Source organism: Callorhinus ursinus, unplaced genomic scaffold (assembly GCF_003265705.2).
Source record: "Callorhinus ursinus isolate GAN/ISIS: 27379988/994484 unplaced genomic scaffold, GSC_fseal_2.0 scaffold16, whole genome shotgun sequence".
NCBI classification, from domain to species: Eukaryota; Metazoa; Chordata; class Mammalia; order Carnivora; family Otariidae; genus Callorhinus; species Callorhinus ursinus.
The window spans coordinates 11,691,753-11,709,298 of record NW_027397078.1 but is presented as its reverse complement, the minus strand read 5'-3'; the positions used below and the strand labels follow the sequence as shown (position 1 = coordinate 11,709,298).

Genomic DNA, 17,546 nt, shown 5'->3' with positions numbered 1-17,546 from the left:
TTAGAGAGACTAATCAGTTGTATTATACTCCTAAATCGTAAGGTGGTTTGAGCATTTGGCTAATGGGCCTCTTCACATTATAGTGCCCTCCATAGGCTTTGCCTATTTCTGCAGCCCATCTTTGACATCTGTCTTAACTCTACCAGCATTGTTGGCTTTACAGTCACCTCTGGTTCATGAAGGGAATTATTTTCCTTTTGCTCCTTACCACTCAAGCTCATCACCCCCCACACCTAGCTTTCATCTACTCAGTGGATTTACCAACTGGAGAAAATACCATGAGCAAATGATCACTCACCTTATAAGTGAGTAGAAATGATACTTTAGTCTAAAAATGAGTCAGGATTGGCTACTTGGTTAGTCTAAGTCTGTGCCAGCAATGCAGAGAACCTATTCTGGCTATTAGTAACTTCTGTTTTTGTCCTCTCAGATTATCCCCTCTCCACCTAAACATAAAAGTACTTTTTCTGTCTCTCTCTCTCTTTTAAGATTTTATTTGTTTATTTGACAGAGCACACAAGCAGGGGTGGCGGCAGGCAGAGGGAGAGGGAGAAGCAGGCTCTCCTCCCAGCAGGAGCCCCATGTGGGACTTGATCCCTGGACCCTGGGGCCATGACCTGAGCCGAAGGCAGACACTTAACCAACTGGGCCACCCAGTCACCCCTCCACGTCACTTAAAAAAGAAAGAAAGAAGAAAGAATGTTAACTGTTGTTCACGCCAAAACACCTCAAGTTAATGCCTGGTTTTTATGAGAAAAACTTGGGTCCTGGAGAGAATGAGTAGAGTCCATAAAACTTCTTTTTAAAGAAGTTCTACCTACATCCTCTGTGTTCTTCAGATTGACTTACTGAAAAGGATATTCCAAACCGTTGTGGTTAAGGCTTCCTTCTTAAACTTTCCTCACCTAGACTTCCTCTCCATATTTCTGATTTTTACTCTAATTCTTTGACAGGTTAACCCCAGCCACTTCCACTGAGTCATCTTCTTAGGGTTCTGTCCAAGACTCTCTTTCCCACTCTAGATAGGAGACACTAATATGGTGGTCAAGGGCACGGAACTGGAGGCATTTGTTAAACTCCTTTCTCTGTCAGTTTCTTCATCTATAAAAATAATGAGTATATTTACCTCATAAGTGAGGTCAGGTATATTACAGCTTATCATAATATTTAGCACGTACTAATTGCCCTAAAAATGGTAGCTATTGTTATTTTTAATTGCCATTTCTTATGGGGAATGTTATTTCAATAGCAGTAAATTTCAAAATGTAAATGTACTGACATCTACTCTGTTCAAACTCTAGTCCTGTATTTGTAGATTCCTCCTATATATCTAAAACATGACTTAGCACAGTGGTTCTCAGACATCAGCTTGCAGAAGAATCACAAGAGTGTTCACTTAATTGGAAGTAGAATTGGTAGGGGAATATGACAAAGGATGAGTCAAGAATGATGCCAGGGATTTTGGTCTGAGCACCTGGAAGGATAGAGTAGCCGTTTAGTGAGATATGGAAGATTGCAGGAGGAGAAAATTTGAGAGGAGGATCACAAATTCAGTACTAAGCATGCTGAGTTCAAGATGACTTTGATATCTGGGTGGAATTCAGGAAAGAGGTGTGGGTGGATAGGAAGCTCTGGGAATGGATCAGATTATTACAAGGGAAGAGAAGAGGTCACTCCTTTGCTTTAAAAAAATATTAATGAACTATTTTTAGAGGATTTTAGGTTCATAGCAAAATTGAGAAGTACAGAGAGTTCCCATATGCCCGCTGTCCACAGACACAGTCCCCCCCACCCAGCATCCTGCAACACAGTGGTACATTTGTTACAACTGATGAACTTACATTGACACATTTTTATTACCTGAAGTCCATAGTTTACATTAATGTTCACTCTTGGTGTTGTACACTCTGTGGGTTTGGACAAACATTTAATGACCTGTATCTGCTATCGTGGTGTCTTACAGAATAGTTTTACTGCTCTAAAAAATCCTGTGTTCTGGGGTGCCTGGGTGGCTCAGCCTGTTAGGTGTCTGCCTTTGGCTCAGGTGATATCTTCAGGTCCTGGGATTGAGCCCCACATCTGGCTCCCTGCTCAGTGGAGGGGAGTCTGCTTCTCCCTCTCTCCTTCTCCCTCTGCGCCATCTCCCCCCATTCACGCTCTCTCAAATAAATAAATAGAATCTTTAAAAAAAATCCTGTTTATCTACCTCTCCATCCCCTCCCCGCATCCCTACAACCAATGTATCTTTTTACTGTCTCTCTAGTTTTGCCTTTTCCATAGTGTCATATCATTGGAATCATAGTATGTAGCCTTTTCGAATTGGCTTCTTTCAATTAGTAATATGCATTTAAGCTTTCTCCAGGTCTTTGCATGGCTTGATAGCTTATTTCTTTTTAGCGCTGACTCACATTCCATTGTCTGGATGTACCACAATTTATTTATACATTAACCTACTAAACCTACAGGCAGACTGTTTTTCAAAGTGGCTATACCATTTTGCATTCTCATATTCCTGTTGCTCCACGTCTCCACCAGCATTTAGTTTTGCCAGTGTTTTGGATTTTGGCCATTCACATAGGTGTGTAGTGATATCTCATTGTTTTAGTTTGGAGTTCACTAATGACATGATATTAAACATCTTTTCATATGTTTACTTGCTATCAGTATATCTTCTTTGATGAGGTGTCTTTTCAGGTCCTTTGCCCATTTTTAAATTAGATTGTTCATTTTATTGTTTTAAGAGTTCCTTGTATATTTTGGATAATAGGCCTTCACATGTTTATTTTTCTCTCAGTCTGTGGCTTTTCCTCTCATTCTTTTGACATTGCCTCTCACAGAGCAGAAGTTTTTAATTTTTTAAAAGATTTTATTTATTTAGGGGCGCCTGGGTGGCTCAGTCGTTAAGCGTGTGTCTTCCGCTCAGGTCATGATCCCAGGGTCCTGCAATCATCGGGCTCCCTGCTCCATGGGAAGCCTGCTTCTCCCTCTCCCACTCCCCCTGCTTGTGTTCCCTCTCTCACTGTGTCTCTCTCTGTCAAATAAATAAATAAAATCTTTAAAAAAAGATTTTATTTACTTATTAGAGAGCGAGAGAGTGAGAAAGAAAGAAAGAGATCACAAGCAGGGGGAAGGGTAGAGGGAGAAGCAGACTCCCTGCTGAGCAGGGAGCCTGATGGGGGACTTGATCCCCGGACCCCAGGATCATGACCTTAGCCGAAGGCAGATACTTAACTGTCTGAGTCACCCGGGTGCCCCAGAAGTTTTTAATTTTAATGAAATCTAGCTTATCAATTATTTCTTCCACAGAACATGCCTTTAGTGTTGTGTCTAAAAGTTATTGCCATACCAAAGGTCAGTTAGGTTTTCACCTATGTTATATTCCAGGAGTTTTATAGTTTTGCATTATATGTAGTCTGTGATCCATTTTTTTTAAGATTTTATTTATATGACAGAGACACAGCAAGAGAGGGAACACAAGCAGGGGGAGTGGGAGAGGGAGAAGCAGTCTTCCCGCTGAGCAGGGAGCCCGATGTGGGGCTCGATCCCAGGACCCTGGGACCATGACTGAGCTGAAGGCAGACACTTAATGACTGAGCCACCCCGGCGCCCCTGTGATCCATTTTGAGTTAAAATTTTTGAAGGGTGTAAGGTCTGTGTTTAGATTCTTTTTTGCAAGTTGTTCCAGCACATTTGGTGAAAGGACTGTCTTTGCTCCATTGTATTGCCTTTGCTCCTTTGTCAACAATCAGTTGACTGTATGTGGGTCTGTTTCTGGGCTCTCTATTCTTTTCCATTAACGTCTTAGTAATCTTTACCAATACCACACTCTCTTGATTACTGTACCTTTATAATAAATCTGTAAATAGGGTAGTTTTAGTCTTCTTTGTTCTCCTTTAGTATTGAGTTGGCTGTTCTAGGTCTTTTGCTTCTCTTTATAAATATTGGGTAGGTTTGTCAATATCCACAAAATAACTTGGCTGGATTTTGATTGGGATTGTGTTGAATCTATGGGTCAACTTGAGAAGAGCTTACATCTTGACAATATTGAGTCCTTCTATTCATGAACATGTAATATTTCCCCATTTATTTAGTTCTTTGATATCTTTCATCACAATTTTGTAGTTTTCCTCAAATATTTTGTATATATTCTGTTAGATTTATACATAATTCATTTTGGGGGTGTTAATGTAAATGGTAATGTATTTTTAATTTCAAATTCTACTGATTTATTGCTGGCATATAGGAAATTGATTAATTTTTATATATTAATCTTATACAACATTGCTATAATTGCTTATTAGTTCCAGGAATTTTTTTGTTGATTCTTTTAGATTTTCTACATTGACGATAATGTCATCTGGAAACAAAGACAGTTTGGTTTATTTCCCAATCTTGTATAACTCTTATTTACTTTTCTTGTCCTGTTGCATTAGCTAGGACTTCCAATATAATGTTGAAAAAGAGCAGTGAGGGGACATTGTTGCCTTGTTCCTGATAGTGGGAAAATTTTGAGTTTCTCACTACTAAGTATGATGTTAGCTGTAGGTTTTTTGTATATGTTCTTTAACAAGTCGACAACATCTCTATTCCTAATTTGCTGAGTTTTTTTTTTTTATCATGAATGAGTTTTGAATTTTGTAAAGTCCTTTTCTGTCATCTATTGATAGGATTGTATGGTTTTTCTTTTTTTTAACGATTTTTCTTTTTTAGTCTGTTGATGTGATGGATTACATTAATTTGTCTTTGTTGAAACAACCTTGCATACCTGAGAAATCTTACTTGGTTATGGTGTATAATTCTTTTTATACATTATTGGATTTGATTTACCAACAATTTGTATTAGGATTTTTGTATTAGGATTTTTGCATGTTATGTTCATGAGAGGGATTGATCTTTAGTTTTCTTGTAATGTCTTTGGTTTGGTATTAGGGTAATTCTGGCCTCATGAGCTAGAAAAGTATTCCCTTGGTTTCTGTCTTCTGGAAGAGACTGTAGAAAATTGGTATGATCTCTCCTTAAGTGTTTGATAGCATTCACAGGTAAGTCCATCTGGGCCTATCGCTTTCTGTTTTGGAAGGTTGTTAATTATTGATTCAACTTCATAGGCCTATTCATATTGTCTATTTTTTTTCTTGTGTGAGTTTTGGCAGATTGTCTCTTTCATTAAATCACTTCATTTCATTGCAGTTATCAAATTTGTAGGCATAGCTTTATTCATAATAATCCTTTATTAACTCTTTAATATCCATATGATCTATAGTGATATCTCTTCTTTCATTTCTGATACTGTAATTTGTTCTCTTAGCCTGGCTAGCGGTTTATCAATTTTATAGATCTTTTCAAAGAATCAGGTTTTGGTTTTATTTATTTTCTCTATTGATTTCTTGTTTTCAATTTCATTGATAATCTCTAATTTTTATTTGCTTTTAATTTGCTCTCTTTCTAGTTTTCTGAGGTGGAAGCTTAGATTGTTGATTTTAGATCCTCTTTTCTAATATAAGCATTCAGTGCTATAAATTTCCCTCTTAAGCCCTGCTTTCAGTGCACCCCATAGTATTTGATAAGTTGCATTTTCATTTAGTTCAAAATATTTTTTAAGGATTTATTTGAGAGAGAGAGCATGTGCGTGAGCAGGGGTGGGGTGCAGAGAGAGAGAGAGTCATCTATGTGCACTTTGTAGGATGAAGTAGTCTGTCGATACCAATTATATCCAATTGGTTGATAGTGCTGTTTAGGTATTTATTGAATTTCTGCCTGGTGGATCTGTCCATTTCTGTTAGAGGAGTGTTAAAGTCTGCAGCTACAGTAGGGGATTATTCTTTTTCTCCTTATCAGTTGTATTAGTTTTTGCCCCACATATTTTGACATTTCATTGTTATGTGCATACACATTAACGATTGCTATGTCTTCTTGGAGAATTGACCCCTTTATCATTGTGTAATGATCCTCTTTATCTCTGATAATTTTCCTTGCCCAGAAGTCTGCTCCATCTGAAATTTATATAAGTTATTTCTGCTTTCTTTTGATTAGTTGATAGCATGCTATATCTTTCTCCATCCTTTTACTTTTTATCTATATAGCTCTTTATATTTAAAATGTTTTTCATGTATACAACATATAATTGATTTTTTTAATCCAGTCTGACATTCTCTTTTAATTGGTGTATTCAGATCATTGTTGGATTAATATCTACCGTAATTGTTACTGTTTTCTATTTGTTGCCCTTGTTCTTTGTGTTTGTCTTCCCTATTTTTTTCTGCCTTTTGTGGTTTTGGGCATTTTATATGTTTTCTTTTTCTCTCATTTCCTAATATATTAATTATGCTTCCTTTTTTTTTTTTAAACTTTTTTAGTGGTTGCCCTAGCATTTGCAAAATGCATCTTTCCAACTAATCCTGTTCCATTTTCAAATAATTCTGTACCACTTCATGGGTAATGCAAGTACCTTATAATAACAAAATATTCCAAATTCCTCTTTTCCATTCCTGTATCATTGTTGTCATTCATCAGTTAGACATAAGCATATTATATATATAACCATTCATAATTGAATACATTGTTGCTATTTTGAACAAAATGTTCTCTCTTATTTTTCAAACTGTTATTTTTAGGTCAATTAAGAATAAGAAAAATTAAAGTTTTTAAGTTTTACCTTTAGCTATTCATTTTTTGATGCTCTTGTGTGTGTGTGTGTGTGTGTATGTAGATTAGACCTATATTATTTTCTTCTCTCTAAACTTCTAACATATCTTGCCAGGCAGATGTACTTGGCAAAAAATTCCCTCAACTTTTGTTTGTTGAGAAAGTCTTTATTTCTCCTTCCTTTTCAAAAGATAATTTTTCAGGGTACAAAATTCTTTATTGGTGGACTTTTTTCTCTCAACACTATAAATATTTCACTTCACTCCCTTCTTGCTTGTGTGGTTCCTGAGGGGAAGTCAGTTGTAATTTTTACCTTTGCTCCTTTATAGGCAAAGTGTTTTTTTCCCTCTGGTTTCTTTAAATATTTTTTGTCTTTGATTTTCTGCAGTTTGACTATGATTGCCTACTTGTAGTTGAGTTTGTTTTAGCATTTATCCTGCTTGCTGTTCTCTGAGATTTCTGAATCTATGATTTGGTATCTGACATTTATTGGGGAGATTCTCAGTCATTATTGCTTCAGATATTGCTTCTGTTCCTTTCTCTATTTCTGTTTTCTGATCTTCTCATTATGCATATGTTACCTTGTGTACTTGTCCCACAGTTCTTGGATATTTTGTTTTGTTTTTTATTTTCAGCCTCTTTTTTTTTCTTTTCAGTTTTGGAAATTTCTTCTCCCCCATTTTCAAGCTTAGAGACTATTTCCTCAGCCATGTCTAGTCTACTAATGATCCATCAAAGGCATTCTTTATTTCTGTTACAGCATTTTTGATTGGTAGTATTTTTAAAAATTCTTTCTTAGAATTTCCATCTCTCTGCTTCTATTATGTCTATTCTTACATGTTGCTTTTTTCAATTAAAGCCCATAGCATATTAATCCTAATATTTTTGAATTCCTGGTCTGATAATTCCAACATTCCTGCCATATCTGACTCTGGTTCTGATATTTGTTCAGTCTCTTCATCCTGTGATTTTTTTTCCTTTTCCTATGCCTTGCAATTTTTTGTTGAATAGTAAGCATGATGTACTGGGTAAAAGGAACTGCTGTAGCTAGGCCTTTAGTAATGTTGTAGTAAAGTGTGGAGGTAGGGGAAATGTTCTTTAGTCTTGTGATTGATCCCAGTGTTTGGTGAGCCTGTAATGCCTGGACCGTGAACTTCGCCGGTGCTTCTGTTTTTATTCCCCCTTAGGTGGTGGTATGGTTAGAGGGGGCTAGGGTTGTGTATTTCTCTACTCCTGGGTAGGTTTGGCTCTTTTAGGCTCTGGTAAAATAGGTTCTCCTGAGGGAAGTCCTTGTTATGAAGAACGGAGTGCTCGGGCATGTTTCAAAGACTCCTTTTCCCCTCCTTACACTGGAAGCATAAGGGAATTTTTTCCCACCATTTAATGTGAGAACCAGTTCTAGCCCCTGAAGGTAAATGTCACAGAAGTGTGGGGCCTCCCGTGACTGGGTCCACCTTAAGGGTTTAACTCTTGTACTTGTCTATACCGCATCTCCAGCAATTCATCACTTATAGTTCATGTTGTCCTACCTTGGCACTGGTTCCCTCTGAGGTTTCTGCTCTTGGGTTTCTGCTTGGTTAAGTTATGATTCTCCGTATCTGCTTGTCTTTCCAGTTTGGGGGCAGTGGTTTGTCTGTCATCTCACTTCTCTGATGTATTTAAGAAAAGTTGTATTTTCAGTTTGATCAATGTTTTATTTGTTAAGAGAGAGTTGTGATTTCTGAGTTTGTGTGCCAGCCTGGAAGCTAGAAGTCCCCTGTTGCTTTTCTTTAGACTTTTACCACCTAATTGTCTCTAAATATTAGTTATTTTTTGCTTGTTTTGACCTTTCTATAAATTGGATCATCTCTATATACATTTTTTTTTTTTTTGCTCATCCTTACATTCACAGGATAAATTCATTAGTTTGATACTTCTCTAACATTGGTGTGAACATGCATCCCTTGGGAATTTTGTTAAAATGTAGATTCTGGTTTGGAAGGTCTGGAAGGTATTCTGAGATTTTACCTTTTTAACAAGCTTCCGTGTGACACTGCTGTTGCTCTTCTGTAGACAATACCTGGAGTAATAATAAGGCTCTAGTGCATCCCATTTTCACCTGCTTCATATGCTTTGAATAGCTCGGGTAATTTACTGTAGAGATTTTCTGCTGGAATAGGAAAGATGGGAAACTGTCCTTTGCTAAGTTTCATTTTCCAGAGTTGGGGGCTTGGAGGAAACAAGTTATTTCATATTTAAAATGGATGTTTTCATCAATATAATGTAAACTGAAGATACTATTTGAATAAAATATTAGCGATATAGTCCTGTAAAATTTCTCACATTGGATTTCTAGTTGTAGGTAAGGTTTTGTCGACATTATTTCGTGTAGCTAATTTTTAGGTAAGGCAGAATTCCAAAGGACAAATTGGTGCACATGTATACATGTATGTGTGCTCACTTGGATATGTATGGGAGCAATAGACAAGGTAAAAAAATTTTTTTTGAACTTTTGACAGGAAGTAATTACTCAGGTGTTTTGATTTCCCCCCCCCCCCCCATTCACAGGGCTTAGAAGACAACCTCTTGGTATTGCAACACTTTTTCCACAGTGACAAAGTAATTCGGTTACCCTGAAAACCTTGGGAGTCATACATATAATATTGTCAGTACAAGTGGACTTTTAGAGTCTCTTAAGGAAATGGCTTTATACAATATATGTCAAATTTTAATTCAGCATTTACTGAACACCTTTGCTGTGTAAAGAGTGTGTGTTCTATAACACCCAGTGCTCCATTCAGTATGTGCCCTCTTTAATACCCATCACCAGGCTAACCCATGAATCATGGAACAGTACATCAAAAACTAATGATGTAATGTATGGTGATTAACATAACAAAATAAAAAAATGTTAAAAAAAAAGTGTGTGTTCTAGCTTTACCGTTTGTAAAATTGAAACTTTAATTCTTCTGAAGAATGCTTCTTTTAAGCTTTATTTATTTTAAGAGAGAGAGAGAGAGCGTGAGTGCATGCAGCGGCGGTAGAGGGAGAGGGAGAGGGACAATCTCAAGCAGACTCCCCGTTGAGCGCAGAGCCCAACGCAGAGCTTCATCTCAGGACCCTGAGATCATGACTTGAGGCAAAATCAAGTCAGCCTCTTAACTGACTGAGCCCCCAGGGTGCCCCTCTCAAGAATTATTGAGAAAGGAAAAAGAGTGTTATTGAGCATAATGAAGTGAGAATCAAATAAAGTGCCACTGTCTTGTGGGATAATCAGAGCTCTTAAAAATGTGCAATGGTTGCTTTGCTTTCTCCATTATTGGGTGGTAATAACTGGTATACTTCTTTTCAAGCTCATTCAGATACTAATGATGAATTTTTGATAGCACTCATTATCTTCTTGAAAGCCTTGGCAGTTAAATGGGTCATAATTTAAACAACAGTTTGAACTTCTTAGGTTCAGTGCCTTGGAATTTAGAGCCCAGGATTTCTTTAGGAAGATGTGTTATATTTTATGTTCCTGACTTGGAAAAAATTATTTCCCTTCTTTCCAAACTGTGTCTTAGAAGATATGTGTTATTCTGGAGTCCTAGGTAATCAGTTCCTTCCTTTTCGAGTGGCAAAGTCTTGTTCAAGGCACTGTATGTTCTGTGTATCTGCTCCAATTTGTCTCCAGTATGCCTGTTCTTTGTGGTTTGGTTTCTAATGTTATGCATTCCAGTTTTGTTATAAAAAAAAAATCCATATGATTAACTTGCCACAGTAATCCTCTTTGACGTGTTTCCTTCAGGGAGAAAGCTAGCAAAGTTAGAAACATATGCCTAGTTTTAAAATTTGCTGTCACTGCAAAAAAAAAAAAAGTTAATGGAACATATTCTAGTTTCTTTCTCTGTGTTAGTCTTACTCATGGGACCAGAATAATGATTTCGGCAAGGATATATTTATTTTCCCATGTAATTTTATCATGCTTCATTATCTCACTCATTTTTCTTTAGGATTTACCAAGAAAATATTATTACATAGAGAAGTAAAAAATAATTCTTTAGACTCAGAAGCAATCTTTATTTTTTTTAAAGATTTATTTATTTATTTGAGAGAGAGATTGTGCACACGGGGTGAGGGGAGAGGGCAGAGGGAGAGGGAGAGAGAACCTCAAGCAGATTCCCCACTGAACACAGAGCCTAATGACACAGGGTTCGAACCCATGACCCTTAGATCATGACCTGAGCCAAAATCAAGAGTTGGATGCTTAACCGACTGAGCCACCCAGGCGCCCCCATTAGCAGTCTTTAAATGTCAGTCTTCAGATGTTTTTGTTGTATTCGTATTAATTATATTGCAAAATCAGTGTGTTCTTTGAATTTAACATTTTCTTTAAAATATAAATGGTAGATGTTAATATTTATTATTAACATTTTATTTATATTTTATTCTCTAAACTGTGAATGTTCACTCAGTTTATAGAACTGACCTTTGCAAAGTTCACTAGTCCATCCCACTGCTATTGTCCTAGTTCAGAGTTTATTACTTCTTTACTAACACTGTAATCATATCTCTTTTACTGGTCTACCCAGTCATTTATTACCAGTTCTTAACTCAAATCTGCCCAACTACAGGTACTCAAAGCCTCCAACTTATGGGCACCACGCTTCACAGTGCTCTTAGAAAGTCCCATCCACTGTTATGTACCCAGCTATTCACTTTCTCAAGGGTTGCATATGCCTAACCTTTCTGAGTTGGCTTCTGCTTTTTCTGTTTAGGTTCCCTGGTTGTGTTTCGGTTCTTAACCATTTAACTGGGGCTATTTCTGTGCTACAGTCTCAGCCTTAGAGCCAGGGGTGGTCAGAGCATCTATATTGTCTTTACCTACTTGATCTCTGCCTGGTTCCCAACACCAAGGGTCAGGATGATGAATATTCCTTGACTCCTTGCATCTATATTGGGTATTCTCTAGTCTGCTACAACAGGGCTGGTGTCAGGGCCCTCAGAAGACCAGGAAGGGGACTGAAGCAAATCCTGTGTAGAGTGGAATTTTGTTTTTTCTCCAGAACCCAGACCCATTCTTGGCTGGTCTGTTCTTCACAGGAGTATACTGAGTTTATAACTCAGAAGATTGTCTGAACTATTTTATCTCCTCATCTCTCAAGCAACTCTTGGCCACGTGGGTTATGTTCTTTAATAATAATAATAATAGCAATAGTAGTAGTAATAATAATAACTCCTGGCCACATGGATCATCTTTCTTGATAGTAATAATAACAGGAGCAGTAACCACAATGACAATAACCCTTCTATGTTGTACTAGATGTGTTACTTTCATTATTTTTATTACCCTTTATGGTATATGATATTTATCTCTGTTTTATAGTGAGGTCACTGCAATTCAGAGAGGTTAAATGCCTCAGGTCACTTGGGAATATGTGGTAGAGCTGGAATTCTAATCCAAGTCTCCCTGACACTAAGTCTTGGAGCTTTTTTTTGGGAGGTCCCACTGCATGAAGCATGCTTTTGGGCTGCCTCTTCCCATTCCCAGTTTACAGAGCGAGCACACCAAAACTGTTTAGGAAGAGAAAGTGAATATCAAACGCTTACTCTGTATGCATTTTAAACATCAACCATCATCGTCTAATAAGCATTAAGTGCTTAATGAATGTTGAATGAATGAATGAATGAATGAATGAAAGGATACTATGTAAATTAGTTAGAAAGGGTAATCTCCCTGTTCTTAACACCGTAGCAGGCATGAAGTGGGTACTCAAAAATATTTGTTGAATTGATGAGATTATCCATTCAAATATTGTTGACTTAGATTATTCACTGTACTCTTCTGTAAAAACAGATGATGATGACTGTAAGTATTTAAGTCCTAGATCTCGTCTTCTGGTGGAGTAAAGATGTGTTTTAATGAATGTTTTTTCCTTTGGATCCCTCAAAAAGTTAATTGATATCATATGATGAACTCTATTTCCGGAAGACTTCATTTACCTACAGCATCTTACCTGATCTCTTACTTTTTCAGTCCCTGAAACTCCTTCCTTGACTTCTGCCCTTTCCCTAGATAATGCCACCGTGCCCATGACTTCAGCTTCATCTGCACACTGACAGTTCCCACAGCTATATCCAGTCAGAATTTTTCCTTGAATATCCAGGGTCATATAAATGAAAGTGTACCTTAAACTGAAATGTCTTAAATAAAACTTCTTCCCCTGCCCACTGATGTGATGGTGGGAATCTTGGAGCGAATTGTCAAGAAAGAATTCGTGAGACCTTTTCAGTGCAAAAAGGTGGTTTTATTAAAGCATGGGGGTGGGGGGTGGGCAGGACCTTTGAGCAGGGAGAGCTGCACTGGGATTGTGAGAAGCCATTGATTATATTCTTTTAAGTTGGGAGGGGCAGAGAATAAAAGAAGTTTCCAAAAGGATTTTCATATGTTAAAGAAGTCTTAACAGGATCCTGGAGGTCTGGCTATTGTCAAGCTAAGGTTGCTTTTTGCCTCTAGCAAAACATTAATGTTCAGGCAGTTGTGAGTTCCTGGAGGAATGTCTCCAGTATTTGTCAATGGGCTGCGAGTTGTAAGGAGATTTAATTTTGTCTACATTTCTTTTGCCTTTGTTCTCCGCATCACCCACTACCCCACTTATGTTTCGGCTACTTTTTTTGTGTCCCATGTTGTTAAAGGGGAAGGAAGCGCTGTATTCGGAATAAAGACTTCTGGGTAAAAAGCAGCCTGAGTATAAGCATGAATGTGACACTTGGGGTTCCCTTGGTCATTTCTTTGGAGAAACCACAGTCTTGGTCCTAGCCTTAGGAGCTCTAAATTAAGGGGCTAACGGGAGTCTGCATCACCCTCTTTGGAGAAGTTTTTGTCTTTTGGTGCTTTTCTGTGCCCTTGTGACCTCCTCCTTCCTAATGCAAGCAGGGATGGCGGGAGACGGGCCTTGTTCTCATTACCTTCTTTCCTCAAGCATAGTGTGTGAGAGAGTGTACTCTGATCACCATTTATAACAGGACTCATTCCAAATTTTATCTAAAATACAAGTCTTGGCATTAAATTCTTATTTCTCATCTGATACTTAATTGACTACAAGTCATATGACTTGGTAAATTACTTTGAGAGTTTATACTGCATTACAGGTTTAGCTTATCCTCGTGTCTGTCGGTAGCCCTTAATTAGGACAGTTATAGTATCTTGAATTTTCATTGCGGCTTCACATCACAGAACTCTCACTAGGTTTTTTGTGGATTTTTCTTCCATTATCTGTTTCTTTCTTAACTGGATAGTAGACCATAGATTGTTTTGTGGGTTATTTTTCCTTCCAGTCCTCACAGAGGGCCTGCCCAGTGACATTGTGCTGTTAACTTTTACCTGCTTCTCTAGGCCTATCCATGGTTTCCCCTTCTTGTGCTACAGTTACTGGACTTCAGCTGATGGTGTTATTTTTTTTCCTATTACATTACTACAATGGCATGTGGTTTCGCTTCTTCTTTCTCCATCACACACTGGCTGGGACCTGTTTTCTAAAACAGTATATGAATTGTCTTCAAACAGCTTTAATTAAGTTAAATGTTGTCTCTCTATAATGTTGCCAAAGAAATCTTAAACATTACCTTCCTACATTTAGTCATATTAAAAAGAAATTTATAAGGAGTGTTTCATTCTTTTTATTCCAAAAATGTTTAAGTCCTTATGTAGTATTGATGGAAGCTATGGATTCTTTTAAGATAATCGAAAGTTAATGCACTTCTAACCTTCATTTTAGTATAGGTAAATCTTAGTTGCTGTATGATCATCCATTAGCTGTCTGTTCATATCTGTATTTAAAGAAATGTAATTCATACCTTTTTTGTTGTAGGTTCCCCAGTTAGCCAGGACTAAGGCACACTGTTTCAGAGAGCTCTGATACGAGTTTGTTTACAGCCTAAAGTTCCAGCACTCTCTGGAGTAGATGTTTCTGCTTATAGTGCACTGGTTGTTTCAGAACCATAACCTTTGACTGACCCTACTCTATTTAATGAGCATTTAAGCAGCATTAATTCCAGAGAGTATTACCAGACCCCGAGAATATCCTGTCGGACCAAGAGTGAGTGGTTAGGGAAGTCATCCACCTGATGCAGTGCTTCCTTCTTTGTGCACTGCACATACCTCCCACAAATAGGCCCCTTGTTTCAAGGGTGCCTGTATATGGAGTGGTGAACTCCATTAGCCTGTACAGGTAGATGACAGAGGATATTCTGTTAAAAACTTCACACTCATCCTACTTCACCATGACTTTCTTTTAACTAATTTAGGCCCCACCTGAAATTACTCTGTCACCTCTTAGTAAGTGCTTCAGAAATCTTGGCATTGAACATCATTCTTGTACTTCTGGATTCCAGAGAAGCAGGTAAGTTCAGCATATTGTAGAAAAGCTTCTCTCTGCAGCACCTTGGCAGCCTTGTATGTCTTCTTTCAGGCCACGGGGGCAATGTTTGACTGTAATCTGACTTAAGTCTTGGCAAAATGCCCTGTGATGCCTCCCAGAGCAAGGGTAGATAAAGCAGCTGGTGAGGACCTGCCATGAGGCAGCTTCTCATACTATATCTTGTGGGAAACTGCCATCAGGACATTTCTCACCCATCTCCTAGTTTCAGCTGAGTGCAGGACTTTCCACCTTGTATCCTGTGGGGTACAACTTCAGGTGTTTTTGTAAATTTTATAAAACTGCTTTGGTTCAGTTTAGAGGTGGCTCCTTGACAGCAGCATGACACATTCACTTGGATTGTCTGTCATCTGGCCCCTCCTGTTTGATGTCATCATATGGGAACTAGGGAAATTGACACCATGCTGGTTTTGATTTTGCTGTCTATGTAAGTAATAAATTGTTTGAATCCATTTGAGCTCATTATCTCTTTACCTGCTGAATCTATGGAAGTGTGGCAAGGCAGTCTAATAATTGTGGTAGTAATACTTGTGGCCCCATCAGCCACGGTGCTGCTCCTTTGGGAATGTTTGACTTTGTGATACACTAGGACTCTCACTGGACAAATACTCAGCTGCTTTATGTACCATGACATGCTCTTTGAGCCTTATACTTGTCTGTGGGCAGAATGGGGTCCCCAGTTTGCAGGTGGATAGAAGCCAGGGCTTTCTAATGGAATTACCCTTTTCTCACATATGCAGGCCAAGGAAAATACCAAGACCTGCTCATTAGAAAGTCTTATTTATACAACTGGAAAGACTGCACAGATTCTGAAGCTGCCTCCCTCTCTACCCCCACCACTCACCCCTCAGTGTGGTAGGAAACAAAGCATAATCACAGTGTTTGGGCCTCCTCAGAATGGTGTACTTTTTTTTTTTTTTGAGATTTTATTTATTTATTTGACAGAGAGAGACACAGCAAGAGAGGGAACACAAGTAGGGGGAGTGGGAGAGGGAGAAGCAGGCTTCCCGCTGAGCAGGGAGCCTGATGTGGGGCTCGATCCCAGGACCCTGGGATCATGACCTGAGCCGAAGGCAGACGCTTAACAACTGAGCCACCCAGGCACCCCAGAATGGTGTTCTTTAAATGGTGCATTCCTACTCAGGAGGTGGTTACCTCCTGCTCTTAGATCCTGTGGTTTCTTCAGTCTATAGTATTTTGGTTTCCAAGAAAACCAAATGTTTTACCATACAAGCATCTATAAAACATTCTTATTCTGGCCTCAGATCTGGAAAAAATAGAAGATACCATGGAGGGTAATTTCTGCTTATATATCTTTGGAAAATTTTCCATAATACTTTTTTTGGTTTTGTATTGTCATTTTTAATGTAGGCATTTAAGAGTATAAATTTCCCTCTAAGTGCTACTTTAACTGCATTTCACAGATTTTGATGTTGTATTTTCATTACCACTTAGTTCAAAATATTGTCCAGTTTCTCTGACTTATATATCTTGATCCAGTGATTAGTTTGAGTTTTATTATTTACTTTCCAAATATGTAGGGTTTTCCTGGTTTTCATATTGCTGTTTGTGAGGAAAATGTTAACACAGTGGGCCTGGTTGCTAACTCCATGACTCTAAGGGAACCTGGAACCATGGTTGACTCTTGGTCAACCCCTGGGAATGTGGCCCTTTGAATGTTTTTATTTTAATGCTTGATTTTGTTTTGTACATCAGGAGCAATAGACTGTGCTGTACCTGTTAGTCCGACTTGCTTTGTACAGACATGCAGATTGATCATGTGTACCTGGATTCATTAGTGGGGTCCTGAGTTTCAATTACCATGGCTGGTTGCATAGCAGGATGTGCCTACATGACCAGCCCTCTGTAGAAGTCATGAACGCCGAAACTCAAATGCTCTTTCTGCCCTTCCCTGGGCAGAGATATTTTACATATGTCTCTGTATTTTGCTTCTAGAGAGAAAACATATCTAAGAAGCCTATATCTGGCCTTTCTGGGTTCTACCCAATGCATATCTTTTCCTGATGCTTTTACTTTGTACCCTTTGGTGTGATAAATCTTAGCCATGAGTATAACCTACTGTTGAGTCCTGGTGAGTCCCAAACTTGAGGGTGGTCCTGTGCCTAAAACTGTATTCTAATTTAATTTTATTGTGGTCAGAGAACATACTCTGTATGATCTCATTTTTTAAAAATTGAGACTTGTTTTATAACCTAGAATATGGCCTGTCCTGATAAGTGTACCATGTAAACCCAAAAAGAATATGTACTCTGCCATTATTGGGTATGTTTTTCAAATATAGGTCAAAGTGTCTGGTAATGTTGTTTAGTTCCATGCCTTTGTTGATTTTCCCCCTAATTCAGTCAGTCCATTGCTGAGATAGGGGTTAAAGTCCCCAAATATGATTGGGGAATTGTCTATTTCTCTCTTTAAAAAATAAAAAGATTTATTTATTTTAAAGAGAGAAGGAGCACGCACAAGTGCGGGGAGAGGCAGAGGGACAGG

The 17,546-nt window shown here is 38.1% G+C and overlaps 1 protein-coding gene across 5 annotated transcripts in view; it reads left to right on the top strand.

Annotated features, from left to right (window-relative positions):
* PRRG1 (proline rich and Gla domain 1) overlaps positions 1-17,546 on the top strand; it is a 168,759-nt gene that overhangs the window by 28,403 nt on the left and 122,810 nt on the right. The window contains exon 1 of one of the 5 annotated variants that reach the window (XM_073901935.1): positions 15,824-15,896. The exons of the other annotated variants lie outside the window; for them this stretch is intronic. The gene's annotated coding sequence lies outside the window, so the exon portion shown is untranslated. Of the gene's footprint in view, positions 1-15,823; positions 15,897-17,546 lie in introns of those variants that run through there. 5 annotated transcript variants of the gene reach the window in all.